At 35.0% G+C, this 24,203-nt stretch overlaps 1 protein-coding gene across 5 annotated transcripts in view; it reads left to right on the top strand.

The window, feature by feature from the left end:
- Positions 1–6: 6 nt before the first annotated feature.
- Stk33 (serine/threonine kinase 33) overlaps positions 7–24,203 on the top strand; it is a 192,244-nt gene continuing 168,047 nt past the window's right edge. For all 5 annotated transcript variants that reach the window (XM_033764163.1, XM_033764162.1, XM_010615349.2 and 2 more), the window contains exon 1: positions 7–147. The gene's annotated coding sequence lies outside the window, so the exon portion shown is untranslated. The remainder of the gene's footprint in view (positions 148–24,203) is intronic.

Raw genomic sequence — 24,203 nt, forward strand, 5'->3', positions numbered from 1 at the left:
CCTCGGGTCTCCCGGGCCCGGCCGTTGGGACCCCGCTTTCTCCTGTCTGGTGCTTGGGGTGGAACCTGGCTGCCGCGGTTCACACACCTCACTTCCACCTTATGCTTGTGAACTTTTTTGAAAGTTTGAAAGCGAACTAACTACAGGGTAAGTGTGTGGGAAAAATAACACGGTCTTTGGCGTTCAGAAATTGCGAGTTTTTTTCACCTCTTTTCTTTTTAAACATCTTGGAACGTAATTGGACCTCATTATATGGGAACTGTTTATTCTAGCACTGACTATTGTCCCTTGCATACCGTGGATGCGGGTCGAGAGGACATAGGATGACATAGGTCCCCTACTGGCTCCAGGTTGTTAAAGCCCTCTGCTTTCTTCTGTTTCCTAATGCAGATTATAATTTCTGACCAAATCGTGGGTTTAAATGAGCCTATGTGTGATAAGTTTTGTGAACGGTAAATGTGAAGCCCTTGAGAGTTAGTTGTAGGAGAGGGCCACATGCTCAGTGTTCTGATACTTCTGGGCTCACATCACCAGCCGAGGAGGACCTTTTTTGTTTGGCCTCTCCACAACTCCAAGGTACAACTAGGATATTGGAGGAGTGCTCTCAGAATGTAAAGAGCAGTCAACAACTTTGGACCTAAAGCTTTCCACAAAGCTATGCCTTCAATTTGGGACCAATAAGCAGGTATAACACATGTTTAAAATTATAGTGCATGAAAGTCTGTAGTGTTTGTAATTCAGTGAATCATACCTTCCTCTATCCAGGTTGCAAAGAAGAAATCTTGGCCTCATCCAGGATACATACCACCCTTCCTTCTGTATCCAAATAATCATCAATTTGTGTTCATTTTGTTTTCACATCAAATATCAAATCCAAGCACTTATTTCTGTCTATACCTCTGTCATCCTCAAACAGACAATCATTATCTCTTGGTCAGAGTCATGTAGTAGCTTCCTAACTGGTCTAAAGGTATTCTTCTTGTCCTTTAAATATTCCCAACCATTTGTTGCACTGCAGCAGGAATTATGTAACAAAAATTAAACTTTGATTATGCTATCCACCATCCTACCTGGATTAAAACCCATCATGGCTTCCCATTATTCTTAGAATAAAGGGTGTAAGGTAGGGTATTTGTCTCCATAGAAGCTCTGAGAGGCTCCTGACAGATCAAATGACAAATCCCAGGAACAGGTTTTAGCTGTGTCTAATTAGCCACCTAATTTGTCACCTAAAAGTTTGGTGAGCATTTACTTATCATTCAGAATGAGATACTTTTGATAAAGTAAAAGTGAGTGGTATTATTAATACTGGGACAAAAGTCTTAACCTGGGATTATTTCTCATGCAAGCTGGGGCAAATGTTTATTCTACATTGGCTCTTTTTCAGTCTCTTCTCATCATTTTCCCTCCTACAACAGGGACTTTGACCATGCTCTTCTACCTACTGGGTTTGCTGTCTTCTCTTTAGTAACTCTTGCTTATCCTTTGTATCTCAGGTCAAGTGTTTTCCCAGGAAAACTGCTTTTGACTAGTTTGTCTAGGACAAGCCCTAATATAATAGACAGTTATCCTTCCTTTGTGGCATTTGTTACAATTACAACTTAAAATTTGCCCATGTGTCTGGTGAATAGTATGTAGTTAATAATTATTGAATATTTGAATTATAAGCATTGTCTCATGCCATTAAACAGTCTGAAAATGTCACGTAGTAGTTAGGAGCACAGACTCTAGAGCCAGACTGATGGCTTAGATTTGAATTCTAGCTCCACTACAATTCCTTAGCTGAAACTTGTGGGGCTAATTAATTTTTCAGCTTACAGGAAGAAAATGATATAGATACTGTATTGCTTCTACTGGAATTAGATAATGTCCAATATGCCATTAAACACATTAGTTTTTCTTTGTGAAATGAATCCATGCAAAGTGGGATAATAGTTCAGGTCAGGGTTTGCTAGCAAATAAATTTGCCACAAATTTATGAAAATATTGTTTTCACAGCTTTTTGGAGTTTTGAATTTTATATTATTTTTAAAATTTCCACATTAAGTTTATTGGTACATTTAAAGCAAACAGTACAGTTACACAGGATCTTGTACCTTCACATGGTATGTTTTGGTTCTTGTTTTTTTCCCCATACCGCAGCCCTCCATTCATCCCTTTCACTTTTCCTTATTTACAAAGACTTTGTTTCCATTTTTTCCTTTTTTCATATAATTTTAGCTAAGGATGTTAGAATCTGTTTTAGTGTATCCTCTTTTTTTTCCCATTGAGTTTATTGGTACTTTTTAGGTATACAGTACAGTTACATTCATCAGTGGGATCTTGTACCTTTATATGATGTATCTTGGCTCTTATTTTTTCCCCATTCCCCAGTCCTTCACCCTTCCACCCTTCCCTATTTACAAAGACTTTGTTTCCATTTCTCATATTTTTTCTTTTCCCTTCTTTCTTATCCCCTACCCTTCCCACTTTCCCTTTTAGATCTTTTCTTTCTATTTCACATTATCAATTATACAATTTGAAACGTAATTACACTTTTAGTTTTTCACACCAGAGAAACTATTTGGTATTTACAGATGTGTGTCCTATTTATTTTACATAAGAGTATGGCCTCAATGTGCATCCATTTAGCTCTAAATGTCTCTAGTTTCTCTTTATGGCTGAGTAATACTCCATTTTTATAGAAAAGCCACATCTTTCTTCATCCAGTCTCCAGTTGATGGGCAACTGGGATGTTTCCAAGTTTTAGCTATTACAAACTGTGCCACTATAAACATGAGTGTGCATATATTGCTGTGGTATGATTCTTCTAATTCTTTTGGGAAGATACCCAGCAGAGGGATAGCTGGGTCAAATGGGACCTCTCATCTTAGTTTTGTGAGGTATCTTTATTGTGATTTCCACAGTCTTTGCACCAGTCTTCACTCTGGTGAAGGGCTCCTTTCTCCCCACAACACTACCAGCAATTGTTATTGGTTAATTTCTTGATAGCCTCCATTCTTTCTGGTGTGAGGTGGAATCTCAGTGTTCTCATCTGCATCTCTTGAATGACCAGTGATGTAAAACACTTTTTCATATATTTATTTACTACTTTTACTTGTTTGTCTGAGAAATGTCTGTTCATTTCAGATGTCCATTTTTGAATCAGGTCTTTATATTTTGGGAGTCTGATTTTTTTGAGTTCTTATATATTTTAGAGAGTAGATCTTTGTCTGTGGAACAGCTGGTAAAATTTTTTCCCAATGTTGTAGGTTGTCTCTTAGCTCTGTTGGTGGTTTCTCTTGCAGTGCAGAAGCTTTATAATATGAGATCCCAGTTGTTGATTCTTTGTGCTAGTTCCTGTGCTACTGAGGATTTGTTCATAAAGTCTTTTCCTATGCCAATGTCTTTAAGAGTTCTACCTAACTTATCTTTCAGCAAGTTTAGTGTTTCTGTTTTTAAAAGATATTTAGATCTTTAGTCAACTTCAATTTTAGTTTAGTGCACGGTGAAAGATAGGGATCTAGTTTTAATTTTTGGCAGGTTGAAATCCAGTTTTTCCACCACCATTTATTTTATTTTTTCCTCATTGAGTTTATTGGTACATTTTAGGTATACAGTGCAGTTATATTCATCATTGGGATCTTGTACCTTTACATGACAGATCTTGGTTCTCATTTTTCCCCCTTGTCCCTGCCCTCCCTTCACCCCTTCCTCCCCTCCCCATTTACAAACATTTTATTTCCATTTTCTCCTATTTTTTTCTTTCCCTTATTACCTTTCCCCTATCCTTCCCACTTTCCCTACACCTTTAGCCCTTTTCTTCCTATTTCACATTGTCAATAATCTCATTAGGATCTTATGAACTATTATAGTTTGTTCACACTAGAGAAACTATTTGGTATTTACACGTGTGACTTATTTATTTCACTTAGGAGTATATCCTCAATATGTATCCATTTTCTTATTCCAGCACCATTTATTAAAGAGGCTATCTTTCCTTCAATGAGGATGGTTGGCTCCTTTGTCAAAGATGAGGTAGCCGAGTATGTCCAGTGTTGCTTCTGCATCTTCTGATCTATTCCATTGATCCTCGGGTCTGCTTCTTTGCCAGTAACATGCTGTTTTTATCACAGTGGCTTTGTAGTATAGTTTCAAGTTGGAAATTATGATACCCTCTGACATGTCTCTATTGCCTAGAATTGCTTTTGCTATTCCAGATCTCTTCTGGTTCCAAATGAATTTTTGGATTATTTTCTCTAGCTCTGGGAAGTATACTGTTGGGATTTCAATTGGAATTTCATTGAATTTGTATAGCAGTTTTGGAAGTATGGTCATTTTCACTGTTGCTCCTACCCAGGAGCAAGGGATGTCTTTCCATTTTCTTATATCCTCTTTGATATCTTTTTTTTTTAGAGTACTTTAATTTTTAGTGTAGAAGTCTTTTGCTTCCTTTATTAAATTGATTCCTAGATATTTCATTTTTTGGATGCGGTTGGGAAAGGAATTGTTTCTCTAATTTCTCTCTCAGTGAGTATATTATTTTTGTACAAGAAAGCTATTGATTTTTGAGTGTTGCCCTTGTATCCAGCTATTCTACTGAATCTGTCAATTAAGTCTAGAAGTCTTTTGTCTTAGTGTATCCTTGAGCTAGTCACTTAGCTTTTCTATGCCTCAGATCTCACATCTGTAGGATAGACATGATACTATCACCTGTCTCCCTTGTAGGTCCATGCTGAGTTGTTGTGAGGAGATTAAATGAGTTAATAAATGTGAACCTCTTAGAACAGTGATAGCAAACCTTTTAGAGCTTTTAATGATACAAACATGCCACTGTGCAGGTATGCATGCCATAGGTTCACCACCAGTGTCTTACAACACTGATTAGTCCTTAGGATTATATAAGAGTCAGATCTTGTGTCAGTTTTATTTGCTCCATAATAATTAACACTATGGATAAAATAATTTATCTGCTTTATTTTACTTTTTGTTGGATATTTATACTTCAAGTACCAAATGTAACAATGAATGTCTTTACACTTAAATCTTTTTATTACAGTTTTGATTATTTAAGATCAATTCCTAAAAATGAAATTACAGAATAAAAGGACAGGAATATTGTAAATGTTCTTATAGTATATTTCCATACTGCTCTTCAGAAAGACTATGCAGTTTACAATCCCCTTATTAATTTTATGCCCATATTGGCATTATTTTTAATTGTTAACTCCACAGATAAAAATACTTCCTTATTTTAACTCACATCCATCATTATTTACGTGTTTAAACATCAAAGCTCTATTTATTAGTATTTCTTCTCCGAATTTTCTGTGTAAACTTTTTCTATTAGACTCAACTTTAATTGGTCCATAGTTATGCACATATATGTGGTGCAGTGTGACATTTCGATACATGTGTACCATGTGTAATGATCAGATAATAGTAACTGTTATATTTACACCTGAGATATACACCATTTCTTTATATTTGGGACATTTGAAAATTCTCTCCATGAGAACAATAGAAATTGTTTCGCCTGTGCAACAGCACCTCTGTCCCCACCCAGCATCCTCTCTGCGTTTTTCATATCAGTGTTAGTTATTTGATTTCTGTCTTCCTAGCCCAAGCAGGCAGGCGCCAGTGTGCTGGGCTTTGGCTGGGATCAGTTGGATAAGGTATCCCTGGAGCTTGGGGCAGGTTATTACTTGCCTGTAGGCTACCACATAAGGTAGAAAGCCGTGTTCAGAAGCTGGGTCTTGGGGAAAAATTGAGACCTAGAAGAGGCTGAGTGCCTGTTTACCTGAACCTTAAGTCAAACAGGGCTTGGAAAAAAGAGGACAAACAGATAGGGGGCAAAGGACTAAAGCAGACAACAATGAGAGGCGCATAGCTGGGCCTGGAAACTAACCTTTCTGTGGGAACACTGCAAATTCTTCTGTGGGGAAAGGGGGGCTGGAGGTGCTGACTTGGCCACACATGGTTTGTGTGAACCCTCGATACAGTAAAAATATTAGTCTTTTGCTTGCCATATGGGACATTTCCCCTGCAATAGCCTTTTCACTTAATTTATGATGGCTTTTTTTGTTTTATTGATTTAAGTTTTTTGGTGGTGTTGGGGACTGAAGGCAGAGCCCTGTGCTGTGTTTTCTTCTACTGAGCTACACCTGAACCCCTGTGATGATTTTTGATTTATAGAAACTAAATCAATTTAGATTTAATTTTTTTCCTTTAATGTTCATTGCTTTTATACTTATAAAGTTCTTTCCATACAGAAACTATCTACAATTTCTGTACAAATTTTATGTCAACAAATGAAGAGGTAATTGCAGTAGGTAAAATTAATGTGATTTCTAATAATAACTCTAAAAGATGATATGACATCTTTGTGCCCTTTGAAGATGGAAGAAAGAAGTTTATGCTGCTGTTGGGGAGATTGAAAAAAGCTTTTTCTGATGGTGTCCACCTTGTATTGTGAATATGTCAAATTTTATCTTTCGAAAGACTTTGGGAAATGTCTTCTGAAAAGGATATGATCTTGAGATATCGTCTACTCTTTTTTTTTTTTTTTTTTTTTTTTTTTTTTTTTTTTTTTGGTACTGGAGGTCAAACTCTGGACCTTGTGCTTATGAGGCAGGTGGTGGCACCACTGAGCTTAATCCCCAGCCCAATATTTTCTACTCTTATTCATCTGAGGATCCTATATAGTATTTCAAACACCCATAGTTGCTAGATACTGAGAAATAAGTTCCCTGGTTTTAATAGAGGCTAAAAAAGGAAAATGTGTCATAAAATTAATTGTTGCCTTTTTTTGGCAATGATAAAATTGGTATACTTTTGAATGTGGTTTTCTTTCTGCTAAACTCCAATATGTATGAGAGAGGTTAGTTGTGTTTTGCTTGGATCTGTTTTAGGGCTCTAGAATGTAAAGAATGGGAAACTAACTGTTAAATTATGTTAATATATCCATGCTTGGTTGGTTTATTAACTAAAATAAATTATAGATTACATAAGAAACTAATTACCTCACAAGTTCCTGCAGTTTTATTGACCTGAAGTTGTTTTATTGAAGAAAGGTTTGTAAGGTGAGGTACAGTCATCTTAATAATTAATTAAAATGCCTTTTCTACATATAATGGACTAATAACCACTGATGTCAGTGTGACTATCAGTCATTACATTAGGAATGTTACATTAGGAATGAAGAAAAAACAAATTTTCTATTAATGAAGATAAGTTGATTTAAAATTTGATTTAAAAATACTGTTAACAAGCCTGGACAACTTAGCAAGACCCTGTTTCATTAAAAAAATATATATGTATATATGTTGCTGGGAATATAGCTCAGTGGTAGAGCACCTTTAAGTTTAATCCCCAGTACAGTATTCCCCCCCCAAAAAAAATCTTATTACTAATTGTAAACCCACACTTAGCTACATACCCAGACCTCTTTTATTTTTATTTTTGAGATGGAGTCTTACTAAGTCACTGACTTATCTAGGCCAGGCTTGAACTTGCAGTCCTCTTGCCTCAGCCTCCTAGAGTGTTGGGATTACAGGCATGCAACACCATACCCAGCTCCATTTGTCTTATTTTTTTTAATCTAAACTTAAATAATATTAACTTTTGTTAATAGTATTAACAATTTAAACATTTCTTCAATAAATATTTATTGGGTGCCTATGATGTGTCAGGCACAGCTGTAGAATATTGTATTACATCTTCATTTTCACATTGTTACATGTAAAGTTTACTTGTGATTCAATATTTTTTAACACAAGCTGATGGTGATTTGGAAAAGCTGGTCTTTTGGACCCACATGTATTAATTCAGGGTTTGTAAAAAAGCCTTACAGAGATTGTTCATCCAGTCTCCAAGGCTGAGGTGTTGGTACCTGATTTGTTGGCATCATAGTGTGATGCTCTCTCTACCATGAAAGAACTTGCTGAAGGGGTGCGGGTGCGGGGGGGTCTGCTCTCCATTTACCCAAGGCAGCACATTGAGCCTCAGCTTCTTACATTACTTGCATTCTCTTGAGTTTGTTGGCCTTTAGTAAATCTAACATATGGGCTTTTACACCTGTTATAAGGAATTCAGTTCCTAACTAGCTGAGATTTTGGGAAGAGGGCAGTATTTTTCTTTGGATGTTGTTTGTGGAAATTCAATTAGCTTTCCTTTCGATCTTTTGAAAAATTTAGTGTTCAGTTTATGACAATAAAATTCAGTGCTTTTCTTTCTTCTTTTTTGAGTGGGGATGCTTTTTAAAGTTGAGACAGTCTTATTATGCTTCCCAAGCTTGTTTTAAACTCATCGTCTCAGGTGATCCTTTTGCCTCAGCTTCCTGTGTAGCTAAGACCACAGGCATGTGCCACCATACCCAGCTCTATTATCTAATTCTAGAACGTTTTTCCTTTTCTCTTTCCTTCCTTTTTCTTTTTTCTTCCTCCCTCTCTCTTTCTTTCCTTTTCTTCTCTCCCTCTTTTTTCTTCCTTTTTCTTTCTTTTACCCTTCCTTTCTTTCTCTCTCTTTCCCCCTTTCTTTCTCTTCATTTTCTCTCTCCTTTTCTTCTCTTCCTTCCTCTCTCTTTTTTCTCTCTCCTGTTCTTACCTTCATCTTTTCCTTCCTTTTGCCTTTATTTCTTTTCATTTCTTTCCTCCTCTTCCTCTTTCCCCCCCCCCCCACTCTCACTCTCTTTCGCAGGATCTGGTGTATGTTAGACAAACACTTTACCTCTGAATTGTACCCCCAACCCTAGAACATTTTTATCACCATAGAAAGAAACTCCACACCCACTAGCAGTCACTCCTTGTTCTCCACTTCCCTCAGTCCCTGGAAAACATGAATCTACTTTCTCCCTTTGTGTATTTGTCTCTTACTGAAAATTCATATAAATGGAATCACATAATATATGGCTTCTTGCGTGTGGCTGATTTAACTTAGTATACTTTCAAGGTTCATTTCTGTTGCAGTATGTAATAGCACTTCATTTCTTTTTATAACCACATAAAATTTAATTCTTTGGCTATACCACATTTTATCCATTCACCAGTGAATGGTCACTCGAGTTGTTTCCTTTTTTGATATTACGAATAATGATGCTATGAATATACGTGCACAAACTTTTATGTGAACATATATTTGCTGTTCTCTTGGGCACATACTATACCTAGGAGTAAAGTTGCTGGTCATATGGTAACTCTGTGTTTAACTTTTGAGGAAACTGCCAAACTCTTCTAAAATGATTGCACCATTTTATATTCCTGCCAGCAGTGTATGAGATTTTCCATTTTTCCACATCCTCACCAAAACTTGTTATTGCCTATCTTTTTGACTGTAACTGTCTTAACGTGTATAAATTGGTGTCTGTGGTTGTGATTTACATCTTCCTGATAATGGGCTGGGGTTTAATTTAGTGACAGAGCCCTTGCCTGGCATGTACAAGGCTCTGAGTACTATCACCAGTACTACAAAGAAAAATCCTGATGAGAGATGTGTAGCATATCTTTTAATGTGATATGGGTTTGTGAAGCCATTTGTATATCTTCTTTGCAGTAGTATATATTCAAATCCCTTACTTATTTTTTATTTAAGTTCTCACTAGTAAAATTTCTTTATATAGTCTCAATTTTAGACCTTTTTTAGATATTTGATTTGCAAATATTTTTCCTGTGCTGTAGATGTTTTTTCCCCACCTTCTTGATAGTATCCTTTGAAGCCCAAAAGCTTTTCATTTTAATTTTAATTAATAGCTCCTCCCTGTGTTCTTCTTGGGGGAACCCAACATTCATGTATCTGTCCAATTATTTCTCCCCTCAAGACACAGCCCAAACTGGCCCTTGAGACATGAAAGACCATCTCTGAAGTTCCGGAGGTTACTTATGCAGGACTTTGTTCTGTAATCCTCTATGCATTGAATCATTGAAGAATCATTGAAGGAATCTGTCTTGAAAAGGAGATTGGTTAGAGTGGGAAGGGAGGGTAAAGCAGCTGTTTTCAAATGTTTGAAGGGGTTGCTGAAGTATAGTACAAAATTCCAAATTTTGGATTCAAATTCTGCCTATGCAACTTATTAACTCCCCCCCCATCTAAATTCTTTTTGGCCTAAAATAATTCTGTAATTCAAACAGTGTAACAGGCAGTGACTATACTGATTAAATCTGGATTCTTGAGGCAGATTGAGTGGCAGCATTTTGGCTTTTTGAGCTCAGCCACCAGTGAATTGAAATTGTAATAGCTGTATTTATTATACTCAAAATTGAATGAGTTATTAATAAGCCATTCCTTAGTCCCATATTATCTCTGTTTTGCAGACTATTTTTTCAATAGAATTCCCTTAATTGTATCAAATGTTTCATCCTAGAATGCTTACACTGTCCCATTGCTATAATCTCCAGGGAAATTAAAGTCTTGATTACATCTATTATTTTTTGTTTCATTTGATTCTTTATATGAGATTAAAAGTAATATATTTTAAAGGATATGACTACTTTTCATGTAACTATACTTATTGCAAAGTTAGAAAGTTTTGGTCATATTATATTATGACATTACAATTATCTCAGATAATTAATGTGGTGGACTGATGGGATTATAGGCATGTGCTACTAGGTCTGACTCACCATAATACTGATTTACAATTTTTTGTTCTTCTGGCCATTTCCATAGTACGCATTAAGACATGCTTCCTAGGAAGCAGAGGAGTTGATTCTTTCTCACATACGTGCTTCCTTGTTAAGTGTGGCAGTGCACACCTGTGATCCCAGCACTTTAGGAGGCTAAAGGAGGAAAAAAATCAACATGAGTTTGAGGCCAGCTGGACTACCTGGTGAATTCAAGGCCAACTTGAACTACATAGTAAAGCCCTGTCTCAAACAAATGAGTAAGCAAGCAAGCAAACTTTCTTCCTAGTAAGTAAATGTTGGTAATAATTTGTGGAATATGACTTTTAGTTTTAGGTGCCATTTTTCAATAGATGTATTGATAGAATGAATTCACCCAGAGAGTGAAGAGACTCAGATGATGATCTTTAAATGATGTGAAGGATAACTAATTGTGTAGGGTAGCCTGTAACAAATATGATCAGGGGATTTATACTCATTTTCTTCTCTAGAAGGTTAAGGGCTGTTAAAGAAACACTACACATATTTTGTAAGGGCACAACTAGGCATGGCCTACAGAAAGATTTACAGGTGATCATTTTGGTATTTTGGTTCAAAATGAGGAGAGACAGTCTGTCATTGGTGTCCAATAAAATGAACTTCTTGGGGAAAGTAAGGAATGTGTTGCTTGTCATTGAAAAACTTTAAACAGTGATGATATTAGTATCCATCCAATCTTCTGTGCAAGACGTTCTATGCCGCACCAGGTATCTTTAGATATTCTTTTCAATTCTTGGATTCTGTGTCTGCTTCTCCACTACTGATGCTATGATGTGGCTTCTTCTCTAGTTTAGGTTTTGCTTTAGTGATTTATATGATTGTCTTTATATTCCTAGTACTATCATCCAAAAGGCTGCGATGTGGTAGGTGAAAACTAATGTTAAATATTTTTTTAGGTAGTTCACAAAATGCATATATACACAAGTATGTACATACTTATATACATGTTTTGTATAATCAAGTTATACTTTTTAAGTTTTGCTTTTCTGTTCCAATTATTATAAAGTAATATTTAGTTACTATGTACTATAAAAATCTCTGAGCTCTTAGAAAATGATTTTTATTTTATTGATTGATTTTTAAATATACAGCTCTGTTAAATCTTCAAAATAGAACTAACAAAAAGCTTTTGTGGGAAGTAGGAATTGAAAACTGGTGGTTTCATTGGGAAATTATTTGAGAAAGATCTATAAATAAAATAGTATGGACATTCAATTAGTGCCTTAGATATTTAAGAGTAGGAAGTGGGAACTCTATAGTCATTTTGGAAAATTGTGTTCTCAGAGTCACCTGCTAATTGGATTGTAGAGTGCTGTATTAGTGTTTTAAATGGCATCACAATTCATTGCCATTCTGATCTGAGATAATAGATGTACAGGTCAAATGAAATCCATTTTTCTGAAGAGCTACTAGTTATATGCAATGATTGAATCTGATTTTAAAATAAAGCATTAAGTGAAAACCACTAAGAGTTCAAAAAATATTTATAGGTCCCATGAAAGATTTAGTGCAATTAGCTTTCAAACAGCTTGTTCATTATAGATGAAATGCTTTAAATTGATGCAAGTTTTTAAGCCAATAAGTTAATAAAATAGGAATAGTCTTATATCACCTCTTTAATGTGGACCTACCTTTCAGGGATAGAGTTCTCTTTCAGGAAAGATTTTCTTCTGAAGTAGCTAGGTTCTAAGTGCTTGATCTCTTTTCTTAAATTGATGGAGAAATCCGTTTTCCAGGATGAACCTAAGCTAAGTGTAGGTGAGCATTGATATGGTATCGGGAAGAAGAAAGTCATGATGTTGGGAGAATTTTCCTGGTGACAAAGACACAAGTTTTATAGGAACTTTAGGATCCTAAAATACTTTTTTTTTTTTTTGTACCAGGGATTGAACTTGGGTCCTTGTGCTTGCAAGGCAGGCACTGGAACCACTGAGCCAAATCCCCAGCCCTTAAAATACTTTTCATATAAAGAGCTCAAAGCATTTATGACTATGATGGATTGTATCTTTTTCCATGGACTCCTTTGCAATTCTAGCTATTGATATTAGAGAACAAGAGGATAACTTTAAGTTCATTGGAGAGTGACATAAATCTTTGTCAATCTTGGAGAATGAACAGCTTCTCTGTCTTTGCTAAAAATAAATTTTCCAATCTTTTCTTCTAACTCCAGCCTGAATATTGTGCTATAATAGTGACTTTTAATGTAGAGATAACTTTTTCCAAATATGGAGTTATGTCTGAAAATTTTAGAGTCACATTGTAAAGGGAAAGTGTGACAAAGGGTTTCTGTTGAGAATATCCAACATTTTCTTTTTCCCCTTAATAGCAAAACAACTGCATGTATCTTTTTCAAAATATTAATAATATTGGCCATGGTGCCACTATTTTTGAAGTATTTGGGATTTTTAAACATCTAGCTGGGACACAGAAGTTCATTGTTTTTCCTCTTCCCACTTACACCCCCACTTTTTATTGCCTCTATGGCCCTACACAGAATGTATAAAAAACTTATGGAGTCCTTGTCTTATAAGCTTATTTGTAAAGTAGCAGTAGAGATGAGGCTGGGTAGTCATTATCTGTTATATGTAAAAATTATCAAATTATCCGAATGATATAACTCTTTTGGGGCTCCCATTCCTTATGTCTGTGAGCGTTCTCTATGAGTTTACCTGCTAATTTTTGGTGTCTTTGTATAATTAAATTATTCTTAGTCTTCTTTTCCCTTCTTTACTCCTTCTTTTTCTCCTTTCTAAAAACACTGAATATCTGTTACACATACTGTAGTAGCCCTAAAGTTATAATGATGACTAATGACACCACCTCTGTCTTCATGAGAATCTAATGGAGGATTTGTACATAAGTAATTATGATAGGGTGTGATAAATGTAGTATCAGAGCTCTGTATAAAGTGCTACAAAGTATGGAGGCTAGGGAAACTTATTTGTATATACTAGAAGAAATAAGAGAACTGAGACTTGATTGTTAAGATAGAATTATAAGTGAATATTTATTTTTTACACTTGTCAATGTTGCTTTGTGTACATGAATTTCAGGCATTGCTTTTTCATTTCAATGTGGCAGAATTTATAGTCTGCCAGGAGATTAAGGTATGGATTTCATATCTTTAAAAGTTGTCCTATGATTGATTTTGTTTTCTTGCTTCTAGCGGTTTAGTTGGAAGTATAACACTGCTCATGACTTCTTACCTGTGTGTTTTTTTTAGAAACTGTTTCTTCCTGTTTGTTAGAGTTGCTTATTTGAACTTTTCTGAACTATTTTGACCTGGTCTCTGATATTCACAATGATTACATTTTGTTTCATATGGAGTGTCTTCCTAGAGGTTGTGACTTTATACTTAGCCTGTTTACTTGGTTTACTTTTAGTTTAAAAACTCCTTATACTTAATGTTATTTGCAAAATATTCATAGGTCTTTTGAATCCATCTTTGTGATATTCAGTTATTCAATTGACAAATATTTAATAAAGTGCCTGCTGTATGAGATGAAAAATCTTACAGACAGTCTAAGATAGCTGACTTTTTGGAGTCTAGGCCAATCTCTAGTGGTTATAAAATTGGCAGAAATGGCTGAGTGCCATACATTTTTGGAAGAACTAGCAAAATTACTAGGGAAAATAAGAATATAACAAGAAAGAGAAACAGGAATTGGCCATATTTGTTACTTCCAAGTCTGCAGAGCTACATAAAAGACAGCATTTAAAAAAGATGAGATCCCAGTTGTTGATTCTTTGTGCTAGTTTCTGTGCTACTGAGGATTTGTTCATAAAGTCTTTTCCTATGCCAATGTCTTCAAGAGTTATACCTAGCTTATCTTCCAGCAAGTTTAGTGTCTCTTTTTAAATATTTAGATCTTTAATCCACTTGAATTTTAGTTTAGTGCACAGTGAAAGATAGGGATCTAGTTTTAATCTTTGGAAAGTTGAAAGCCAATTTTTCCAACACCATTTATTAAAGAGGCTCTCTTTCCTCCAGTGAGGATGGTTGGCTCCTTTGTCAAAGATGAGGTAGCTGAGTATGTCCAGTGTTGTTTCTGCATCCTCTAATCTATTCCATTGATCCTCCAGTCAGTTTCTTTGCCAGTACCATGCTGTTTTTACCACAGTGGTTTTGTAGTATAGTTTCAAGTTGGGAATTGTGATACCCCCTGTCATGTCTCTGTTGCCTAGAATTGATTTTGCTACTCTAGGTCTCTTCCGGTTCTAAATGAATTTAAATAACTGTTATTTCCAGGCACTGTATTAATATTTTATATACTTGATTTGTTTTAATTTTCACAGTAACTATTATTACCCCCATTTTACAGATAAGGAACCTAGAACTTGGAACTTATTTAAAGTTAAATACTAGTAAATATCAGAGCTAGGGATTAACAGAAGCTTTGCATGTAGCTATTAGCTTATCAGTTGTTTTAAAGTTTAATTATGCTTTGAATAGATAGTAACTTCACTTAATGTAGAATTTTATTTTTATTTTGGTTCCAGGGATTGAATTCAGGACCTGTGCTTGAGAGGCAGGCAGTGGAACCACTTATCTAAATCCCCAGCCCTTAATGTAGAATTTTAAATTAGAAGGGAATATGAAAAAGTTTTTCTTTTATTCTTTTAACATCTATTTCCCTTACCTAGAGGTAAATTATAATCTCTTTCAGAGATGTCCTATGTATGTGTGTATAAATTAAATATATAAAACCATACATATATACCTATATACCAATATACATATATTGCATATAAATAAAATTTACCCATTTTGTATAAACAATAGAGTACTGTAGGTACTCTATTTTCCCTACCTAAAAATATATTGGAGATTGTTCTGGTTAAATAAAAGCCTAGTAAAAGTTTTTATTCCAAGTACAAATTTGCAATAGGTCATAAATATGTGAATGCTTTTCTGCTAGCAGAGCTCTGTACCAGCCACCGTAATCATGCACATGTAAGGCCTGTAGCTTTAAATAATGAGAAAAGGGAAAGCTAGGGCATAGTTGACTGAGTTAGAGTGAGAGATGTCTGCATTTGAGTAGACATTTACTTAGCAGACTGAAACTTTTATTCCTAAAGAAAAATGACTCATTACTGCATGGAAGAACTTCCCTAGAGAGGCATTGATGCATTTGACCTTTATTAGAATTAAGGTACAATTTTTGCTCAACAAAGTTACCATATAAAAATTGGTACAATGGTTCTGTTTCCAGAGTGTATCCAGAAAATGGGGATAAGGGAGTTTTTAGTATTTATACATGAAATTAAGAAAACCAGAGTAAACTCTTATAAAGAGACACAGAGCTCTAAGATGGAATGGATTACAAGTGATATTTATATGTACATGTTCATAGCTTCTGCATTGGGATAATATAAAGTGAATATGAAGGTAAATGTTAATATTGCACAATACTATGCATTTTTCTGTGCTATTGAGTGGGCAATTACTATGTCCTAGAGTGATTCCAAATATTTATTTTAAAAACACACTTAAGTACTGTGAAAAAAATATATATGCCGAGCTAAATGAGCACCAGAAAGGCAACATGGCAGAATCAATAAAAATATCTAAAATTATTCTGCTTATTGCTTATCAGTGAAATTTGTGAAGTCATGTAGACTTTTAAAATTTGAGTTAAGATGGAGTTTGATTTGCTCTTGTAATATTCTAATTTATTAATGATGCATTCTCTTTTTTTTGGTATGGTGATCGAACTCAGGACCTTGTATTTACAAGACAGATGTATTGCCACTGAGTTAAATCCCTGGCACTAATGATGCATTCTTAAAATATCTGGCTATTTTGTTTCTTAATAATTCTAGAATCTAAGGTAAATGAACTTTAGAAAGCAGGCTAAGTCACTTTACTAATGCAGATTTTAAAAATCTCTTTTCCAGAAATATAGCTCCTTCATTTATTTGTATTGTATTTGGAATATAGTTAATGAATATAAAGAGTGATACTACATTAGCTATTAGAGTGCTGTTTTAAGCCTTTACTGGACATTTTTTTTTTGAGACAGAGTCTCATGAAGTGTCCCAGGACAACCTTGAACTCATAGTCTTCCCGCCTCGGTTTTCTGAATAGCTAGGTTCTAGACATGTTCTGGGGCTCCTATTCTCCCAACTTTTCTTCTGTCCCATGTTTTGTTACCTCTGAGTTCTTGCCTCTGCTAACTGCTTACCCTCAGAAAGTCAGAGTAGACCAGGTTGTCTAATTGATGCATGAGACTTCCAGCAGTTTGTAACTCATATTATTTGGCTCATAAAAGTGAAATGATTAGATTTGATTTGTGTGACATTTGGCTATCAGTGTCCTAGAACTCCTCTTATTTGCCACAATTTCTCATAATTTGCTGATTTTGGCCCTGAGGTTATAGCAGAAACTTTCTTTAGCATTTGGGCCTGTATGTAGAGGCTGTCCTTTCCCACTCTTGCCTTGTCTTTCTGCATCTTCATCTTTTACTTCATATGTGCTGTGTACTCTCTTTGCAGGAGGGGGGAGGAAGCAAAATTAATTAGCATATATTTCTAGGATATCATCATACATATAGCTTTTTATAATTTCATTCTTTTATGGGCTGTGGTATTCTTATGGAATGCTTACATTTAAATTTCATCTGATTATCAAATTAATTCACTTATAAAAATGCTATCAAATCAACTGCTGTTACAAAGTTACTATGTCTCTCAGTCATTGTTTTTTTTTCCCCCCTCATTGAGTTTATTGGTACATTTTAGGTATTCAGTACAGTTACATTCATTATTGGGATCTTGTACCTTTACATGACAGGTCTTGGTTCTCATTTTTTCCCCTTGTCCCTGAGTCATTCGTTTTTTAAATGTTCTGGTAATAATTCAGCTTTGATGATATTCCTACAGGTATTTGGAAATAAAACAAGAGAGTAACAAGACTTGAGGGTTCACTTTGGCACTGTGAAAAGTTTGCCTGAGCAGGAACTGCTACAGTCCATTTGGTTGTGGTAGTATAAATGTGGTATTTTATGTTAAGCTTCAGAATCACTATCTATTAGTTCGCAGGTATCATGATTCTCATTTTACAGCTCAGAAGACCAGGGCACAGAGGTTAGCTAGCATGTTCAGGAACACTGAATGTTCAATAATAGCGCAGTAGGAGTGAGGTCTGAATATTATTCTGCCCATGGGATTAGACTTCCCTGAGTTGCTCTGATTAAGTAGTTTTAGTTAATGCTGTATCGGTCTGTTGCCAGTTCTTGCTCATTTATTATTAATCAAGAAGTAGGAAAGAATTATAGTGATTTGTATAAAAATATTGATTATTTATTTAAAATTGTACTGCATGGTACATTCTAGTTTGGTTGTTTCTCATAAATTTGTCAAAGTGATATAACAATCCTCTACAAAAGGAGATTGCAGGCTTATATAATTTCTGCTTTTATCCAGAATAATTTTCCATTTATACTTTACAAAGAGTGTAGAGTGTTGGCTTTTAAATTCTAAGACCTGGGAGACATTTTTCACTTTAAATTAATAACTTTAATTTCTACTTTAAAAGTTATTTTCCCCCAAAGAATATATTAACATTTTGTTTAATTGTAAAATGCCTACTGAAAGCCTGAAATTTCATTGCCTATATTAGTGTATTTGGCTTGCTTCTTTTCAACAGTATAAATTTACTTCTTGAGTCCTAGTTATAAAATGATGAAAGTTGAAGAATATTTATAATTAAGATAGGGATTATATGTTTCATATATAAATATATATTACCTATTTCTCTTTTGATAAGCCAGTCTTATTCTTTTTCACCAAGACTAGTTTTTTTTATATTTTATTTTAAGATAAATTTCTGCTGAGTGATTAAATTGCTAAGGATGGGCTTGACCTTGAGATTCTCCTGCCTCAGCCTCCCAGAGTGCTGGGATTACAGGCATATGCCATTGCTCCTGGCTCTGGGATTAGTTCTTAAACAAAATGGATAAGTGTATGAAATTTGTTGAAAGCAGCCCCTTTTTCAACATTGCGGTGGTTCCTAAATAAGTATATGATTTTCACCATTTTTCTTTTACATTGGAGAGTTTCATGCGTGTTATAAGAAATAACGAAGTGATTCCTTGTCCAATTTCCTCTAATATATAACTATAATATGATGTCACAACCAGGAAGTTGACATAAATATAATCCACTCATTTAGAGTTCACCAATTTTGTAATTACATGGGTGCCTTATCCCTTGTGCCACAACCGCTACCTACCCTGCTTACTTTCCAAACCCTGAGAAACCATGGATCTCTTCACCTCTATAGAATTGTCATTTCATAAATGTTATATACATTTACCTTATTATTTTCCTTCATATTCATAGCATCAGAAAATAGAAAAACTACATGGAAAAGGTGAAATATTTTTAATATTTATTTCTGCATGATTAGATATTTTAAAGTTTTTTAATAGAACCTATAATGTTTCATCAGTAAGTTATATTCCTTGATATAAACTAATTTTCTTATAGTAAAATTCTGAATTATTAAATCTGTATATTTGACTCACCCCTCAGAAATGCTCGTAATTTAGATAAATGTCTTCTCAGAGATATTTTTGATTATTGAAACTAAAGTAGCCCTCAAGTTACTCCTGATCTCATAGTCCTCATATTTTCATCATAGCACATTTTTCTTATTTATTTGCTCATCTCTCTATCTTCACCCTCCTAGAATATGTTTTATGAGAGTAGGGATTTATTTGTATTTTTAAATTTATATTTCTGATGCCCATAGTGGTATCACTACATAAAATGTTATAAAATGTCCATGTCATAGCATAGGGAAGTATCTGAAAACACATCTTCTAATTTTAATTTTTTTCTAGTGCCCTGATCGGTACATTTGGTATGTAGTGCTGAAATAATGTTTAGAATCATTTTACTATAATTTAGTCACCTAACATCTTGTTTGGAATATTGAATCCCAGGGAGTTAGAGCATTTCTTTTGTATCTTCCTCAGGGTTAAGTCATATAATAGTCTTTTTTAAGCAAAAAATTTATTGTTACATTATAGATATACATAATGATAACATTCATCATAGGGAATTTATGCCTTTCAGTGATATAGTTTACTTCTTCTTTTTCCCCCACCCTTCCCTCCCTCTGACCCCTCATTTAATAGTCTTAAAAACTGACAGAACTCTGTGATATGTGTCACTCACTTCATTTTACAGTATTGCTGTTAGGAGTTTGGTCTGGTAGCAGATTTTCTGGTTTTTAACCCTATCTACATCATTTACTAGTTGTGTGGTCTTGTATAAATGTCCTGATTTTTCTGTGTTTTAGTTTCATAGTTTGTAAGTGGAAATAATAACAGAACCCATTTTATTGAGTTGTTATAAGAAGTGAGATAAGATCCCAAAAGTACTTATACAAGTTCCTGGTGATACAGGATGTGAAATATATAAACATATTACATCTCCCAAACTGTTAGATGTCTGATACACTGAGCTTGTGTTCCCTCCAAATCAAAGAATGAATTCTGGGAACAGTGGAGGTTAAGAGTAGGAAGATATTTATTGATAGGATAGCTTCTAAGAGGCAGGAGGGGTCCTGAGTGGGTAGGCAGGGACCCTACTTTACAGAAGAGCTTTATAGAGTAAAATCCACATGGGTACGATGTGGGTTATAGCTATGATTAACCAATAAGGTTACAAGCATAGTTGCCTAGGTAATAGTGATCCAGTTGGCAAACAAGTCACATAAAAAATGTGGATGGAAAGACCAAAGACTTCTAGGAAATTACGGAAGGCAGCTGTGCTTACCACTGTACCACCAACGCCAAACAATTTTTTTTTTGTTTTTTTGGTATTGGGGATTGAACTCAGGTCCTTGTGCTTGCAAGGCAGGCAGCAGAACCACTGAGCTAAATCACCAGCCTTCTAGGAAATGATGGGTCCAGAGGTCCTGGTCACCCACTGGGGTGACTAATGTCTACCTAGGCTTCATTAGGCCGAGTGTTTATCCTCTGAGGAAGTATGCAGGTCTGGTCATCTTGTCTTTATCTTGAGGCCCAGTCTCCAACAGATGTGTCTCCAGCCACAGTTGTGAGGTGTTTTTACCTTTGCCCCAACTGTCTTGAGGACCTAGCCCTGTCTGACTGCCTGTCATATTTCTGTGTATCTTAGCTGGCTGTAATACTGGAGCATAAGAATATTTGGTAAATGTTGGCTACCATTACAGTATGAGAAAGTCAGTATCTGTTGTATTCATGTATCAAAATAGTTCAACAAAATTTGTGGCATACACTTATCCAGAAAAATAGAAATTATAAGAATTTTATCTATAATTTGAAAGTGGATTTCAGGTTTGTTTATTTTTTCTTGTCTTCATGAACATCAAATAGTTTGGAAAGTGATAAAAGGAAATGAAATATTAAAGGTTCAGGAACACAATTTCTTGCTTGTTGGTTGTAGTTCTTGTTTTGAATGAGAGAGGTCATCTCAGGATGTAGACTGTTCTTTTGTTGTCCACATGAATAATGACTGCCTGTATGAATTTCCTGGACACTGGTGAAGGATTAGGAAGCTAGTATTGGGTTTTTGTTTGTTTTAGCTCCATTCAATCTTCTTTTAGAATTCTATTTTCCCCATCTCAAATGTCTGGTTTCTGCTTGCTTCCCTCAGGCAACGATTTTATAAGCATCGGCAAATATAGGGTGTTCCTGATTGACTAGACTGAGTTAGACCCTTAATATCTCTCTCTCCCAGTTTTAGAACACAGTCACACTTCCTAAAGCCTGCAAAACATTCCATGATTGGTGTCTGCAAACTTCTTCAGCCTGCATCTATTAAGATGATCACATGACTTTTCTGTTGGAGTCTGTCACTATGGTGAATTACACTGTTTGACTTGCAATGCTAAACTAACCATGAATTCCTAGGATGGCCCTACTTGGTCACAAAAACGCATTATCTTGCTTTTCATTGTGCCAATATTTACATAAATGCTCTATCTATAAAAATTTTGTCATTTTATCATTGTCAGCCATAAATTCAGTGGCATTAATTACATTCACAATTTTGTGCAGCTGTCACCACAATTGTCAAACATTTTCAACACCTCAAACAGAAATTGTGTAGAATTAGGCAGTAATTCCTCACTGCCCTCTCCTCTAGCCCTTGTAATCTCCAGTCTAACATCACATGAATTTGCCTATTCTAATTTTGCAGACTCCACTAATATTTGTCCTTTTGTGTCTGACCTACTTCACTTATGTTTTCAAGGTTTATCTCTGTTGTCTCAGAGCTTCCTTTTTGCAGCTGAATCATATTCCATTGTGTATATATACCACATTTGTTTATTTTCACTCTTGGATTTTTCCACCATTTGGACGTTGTAAATGATATTGCAGTGAATATTGGTATGTGTATATATGTTTAAGTCCCTGCTTTCAATTCCTCTATCTCTATGTAGGGGAGGAATTGATGGTTATTTGGTAATTTTATGTTTAGCTTTCCAAGGAACAGCCAAACTTTTTTCCACTGCAGGGTACCATTTTTAAATTCATTCCAATAATGTATGAGGGTTCGTTTTTCGACAGCCTCACCAACATTTTTCATTTCTCATTTAAAATTTAAAGCCACTTAATTATCCTTTTACATATTAGAGGATTTACTTTACTAAAATTTTGTGAAGAATTTTTGCACCTGGGTTCATGAGAAGAGATATTGGTGTGTAGTTCTTTGGTTGGGTAAAACATGGTATTATATTGAGAAGTGTTCTTTTTATTTTTTGAAAGAATTTGTATAAAATTGGTTCATTTTTTCTTTAAATGATAGAATTCACCATCAAGGCTGACTGGGCTTGAAGTGCTTTTAGTTGAACAATTTTAAGTACAAATTTATTCACTTATGTTTTTCAGTATTTATGGTTATTCAGGTCATCTTTTTCTTTTAACTTTGTATTTTTAAATAGTTGTAGATTAACAGGATTTGCAAAGAAATGTACAGGGAAGTCCCATGCTCCCTTCACCCATCCTCTGCATACTAATATCTTACCAGAATGTAGTATAGTATCAGTGTTAGGAAACTAACATTGGTACAATCCAAAGAATTTATTCAGACTTCTCTAGTTATGTACGCACTTGTGTGTGTTTTATAGTTCTATGGAGTTTTATCATATTGTAGCTTTGTGTGGCCATCTCCACAGTCAAGATGCAGAAGTGCATCATCAACTCAAGGCTCCTTGTACTGCTCATTTACAGCCACACCTTCCTCTCCCATCGAAAATCCCTGGCAACTGCCAATACGTTTTCTATCCTGTAATTTTGTAATTTCAAGAATATTGTGTTTTACAGATGTAACCTTATGAAATTAGCTTTTTTTTTTACGATTAGCTTAATTCTCTTGAGGTTCATTAAAGTACATTGTATATGTCAGTTTTCCAGTTTTATTGCTGAGTAATATTCTATGGTCTGGATGTACCACTACTTGCTTAAACTATTCATTTGCTGAAGGATGTTTGGAAAGTTTCCAGTTTTTTATTGTTACTAATAAAGCTTCTATGAACATTTGTGTACAAGTCTCTGTGTAAACATAAATTATTATTTCTTTGGGATAAATGCTTAAGAGTACAATTACTCGGTCATATGGTAAGTCCATTTTTTGTTTTAAATGAAACTGCTAAGCTATTTTTCAAACTGATCGTACCATTGTACCTGCCCCCCAAGAATGTATGAGTGATCCAGTTTCTCACATCGTATTTTTAGAATTTGATATTGTCACTATCTTTATAATAATCATTCTAATGATACTGCATCTCATTGTGATATTAATTCACAGTTTCTTTCTTTTTTCTTTTCTTTTTTTTTTTTTTTGGTACTGGGGATTGAATTTGGGTCCTTGTGCTTGCAAGGCAGGCCACCAAACCGCTGAGCTAAATCCCCGGCCCCTAATTCACATTTTCCTAATGGATAATAATGTTGATGATCTTTTCCTATGCTTCTTTGTCATTGTATGTTTTCTTCTGTGAAATTTCTAATATGTGTTTTGCCCATTTTCTGTTTGGATTTTTTTTGGCAGTACTGGGGATTGAACCCAGGACCTTCATACTGAATGACCTCCTCAGCCCTTTAAGTTTTGTTTTGTTTTATTTTTAAAATTTTGAGCCAGGGACTTGCTAAGTTGCTGAGTTGCCCGAGATGGGCTTGAACTTGTGACCTCTTGCCTCAACCTCCCAGGGTGCTGGGATAATAGGCATATGCCACCATACCCAGCTACCATCTTTTAAATGTGAAGTTTTGAAAATTCATTGTATATTGTAGATACAAATCCCTTGTCAGATTTGATTTGTGAATTTTTCCTCCTCAGCCTGCACTTTATCTATTTAACCTTTAACAGGGTATTTTTTTGGTGTGTGTGACAGGGGAAATTTGATCTAGGGACACTCTGCCACTCTACCTCAGCCTTTTTATTTGAGAGAGGGCCTTGGTAAGTTGCCCAGTCTTATGGTAGAATTTACCATCAAGTCTGTCTCGGCCTGGAGTTAAAAAGTTTTAATACAAATTTAATTTGTTTAGTATTTATGATTATTCAGTTTATCTTTTT

Source organism: Fukomys damarensis, unplaced genomic scaffold (genome assembly GCF_012274545.1).
Source record: "Fukomys damarensis isolate Sample0158 unplaced genomic scaffold, DMR_v1.0_HiC HiC_scaffold_16, whole genome shotgun sequence".
Taxonomy (NCBI): Eukaryota; Metazoa; Chordata; class Mammalia; order Rodentia; family Bathyergidae; genus Fukomys; species Fukomys damarensis.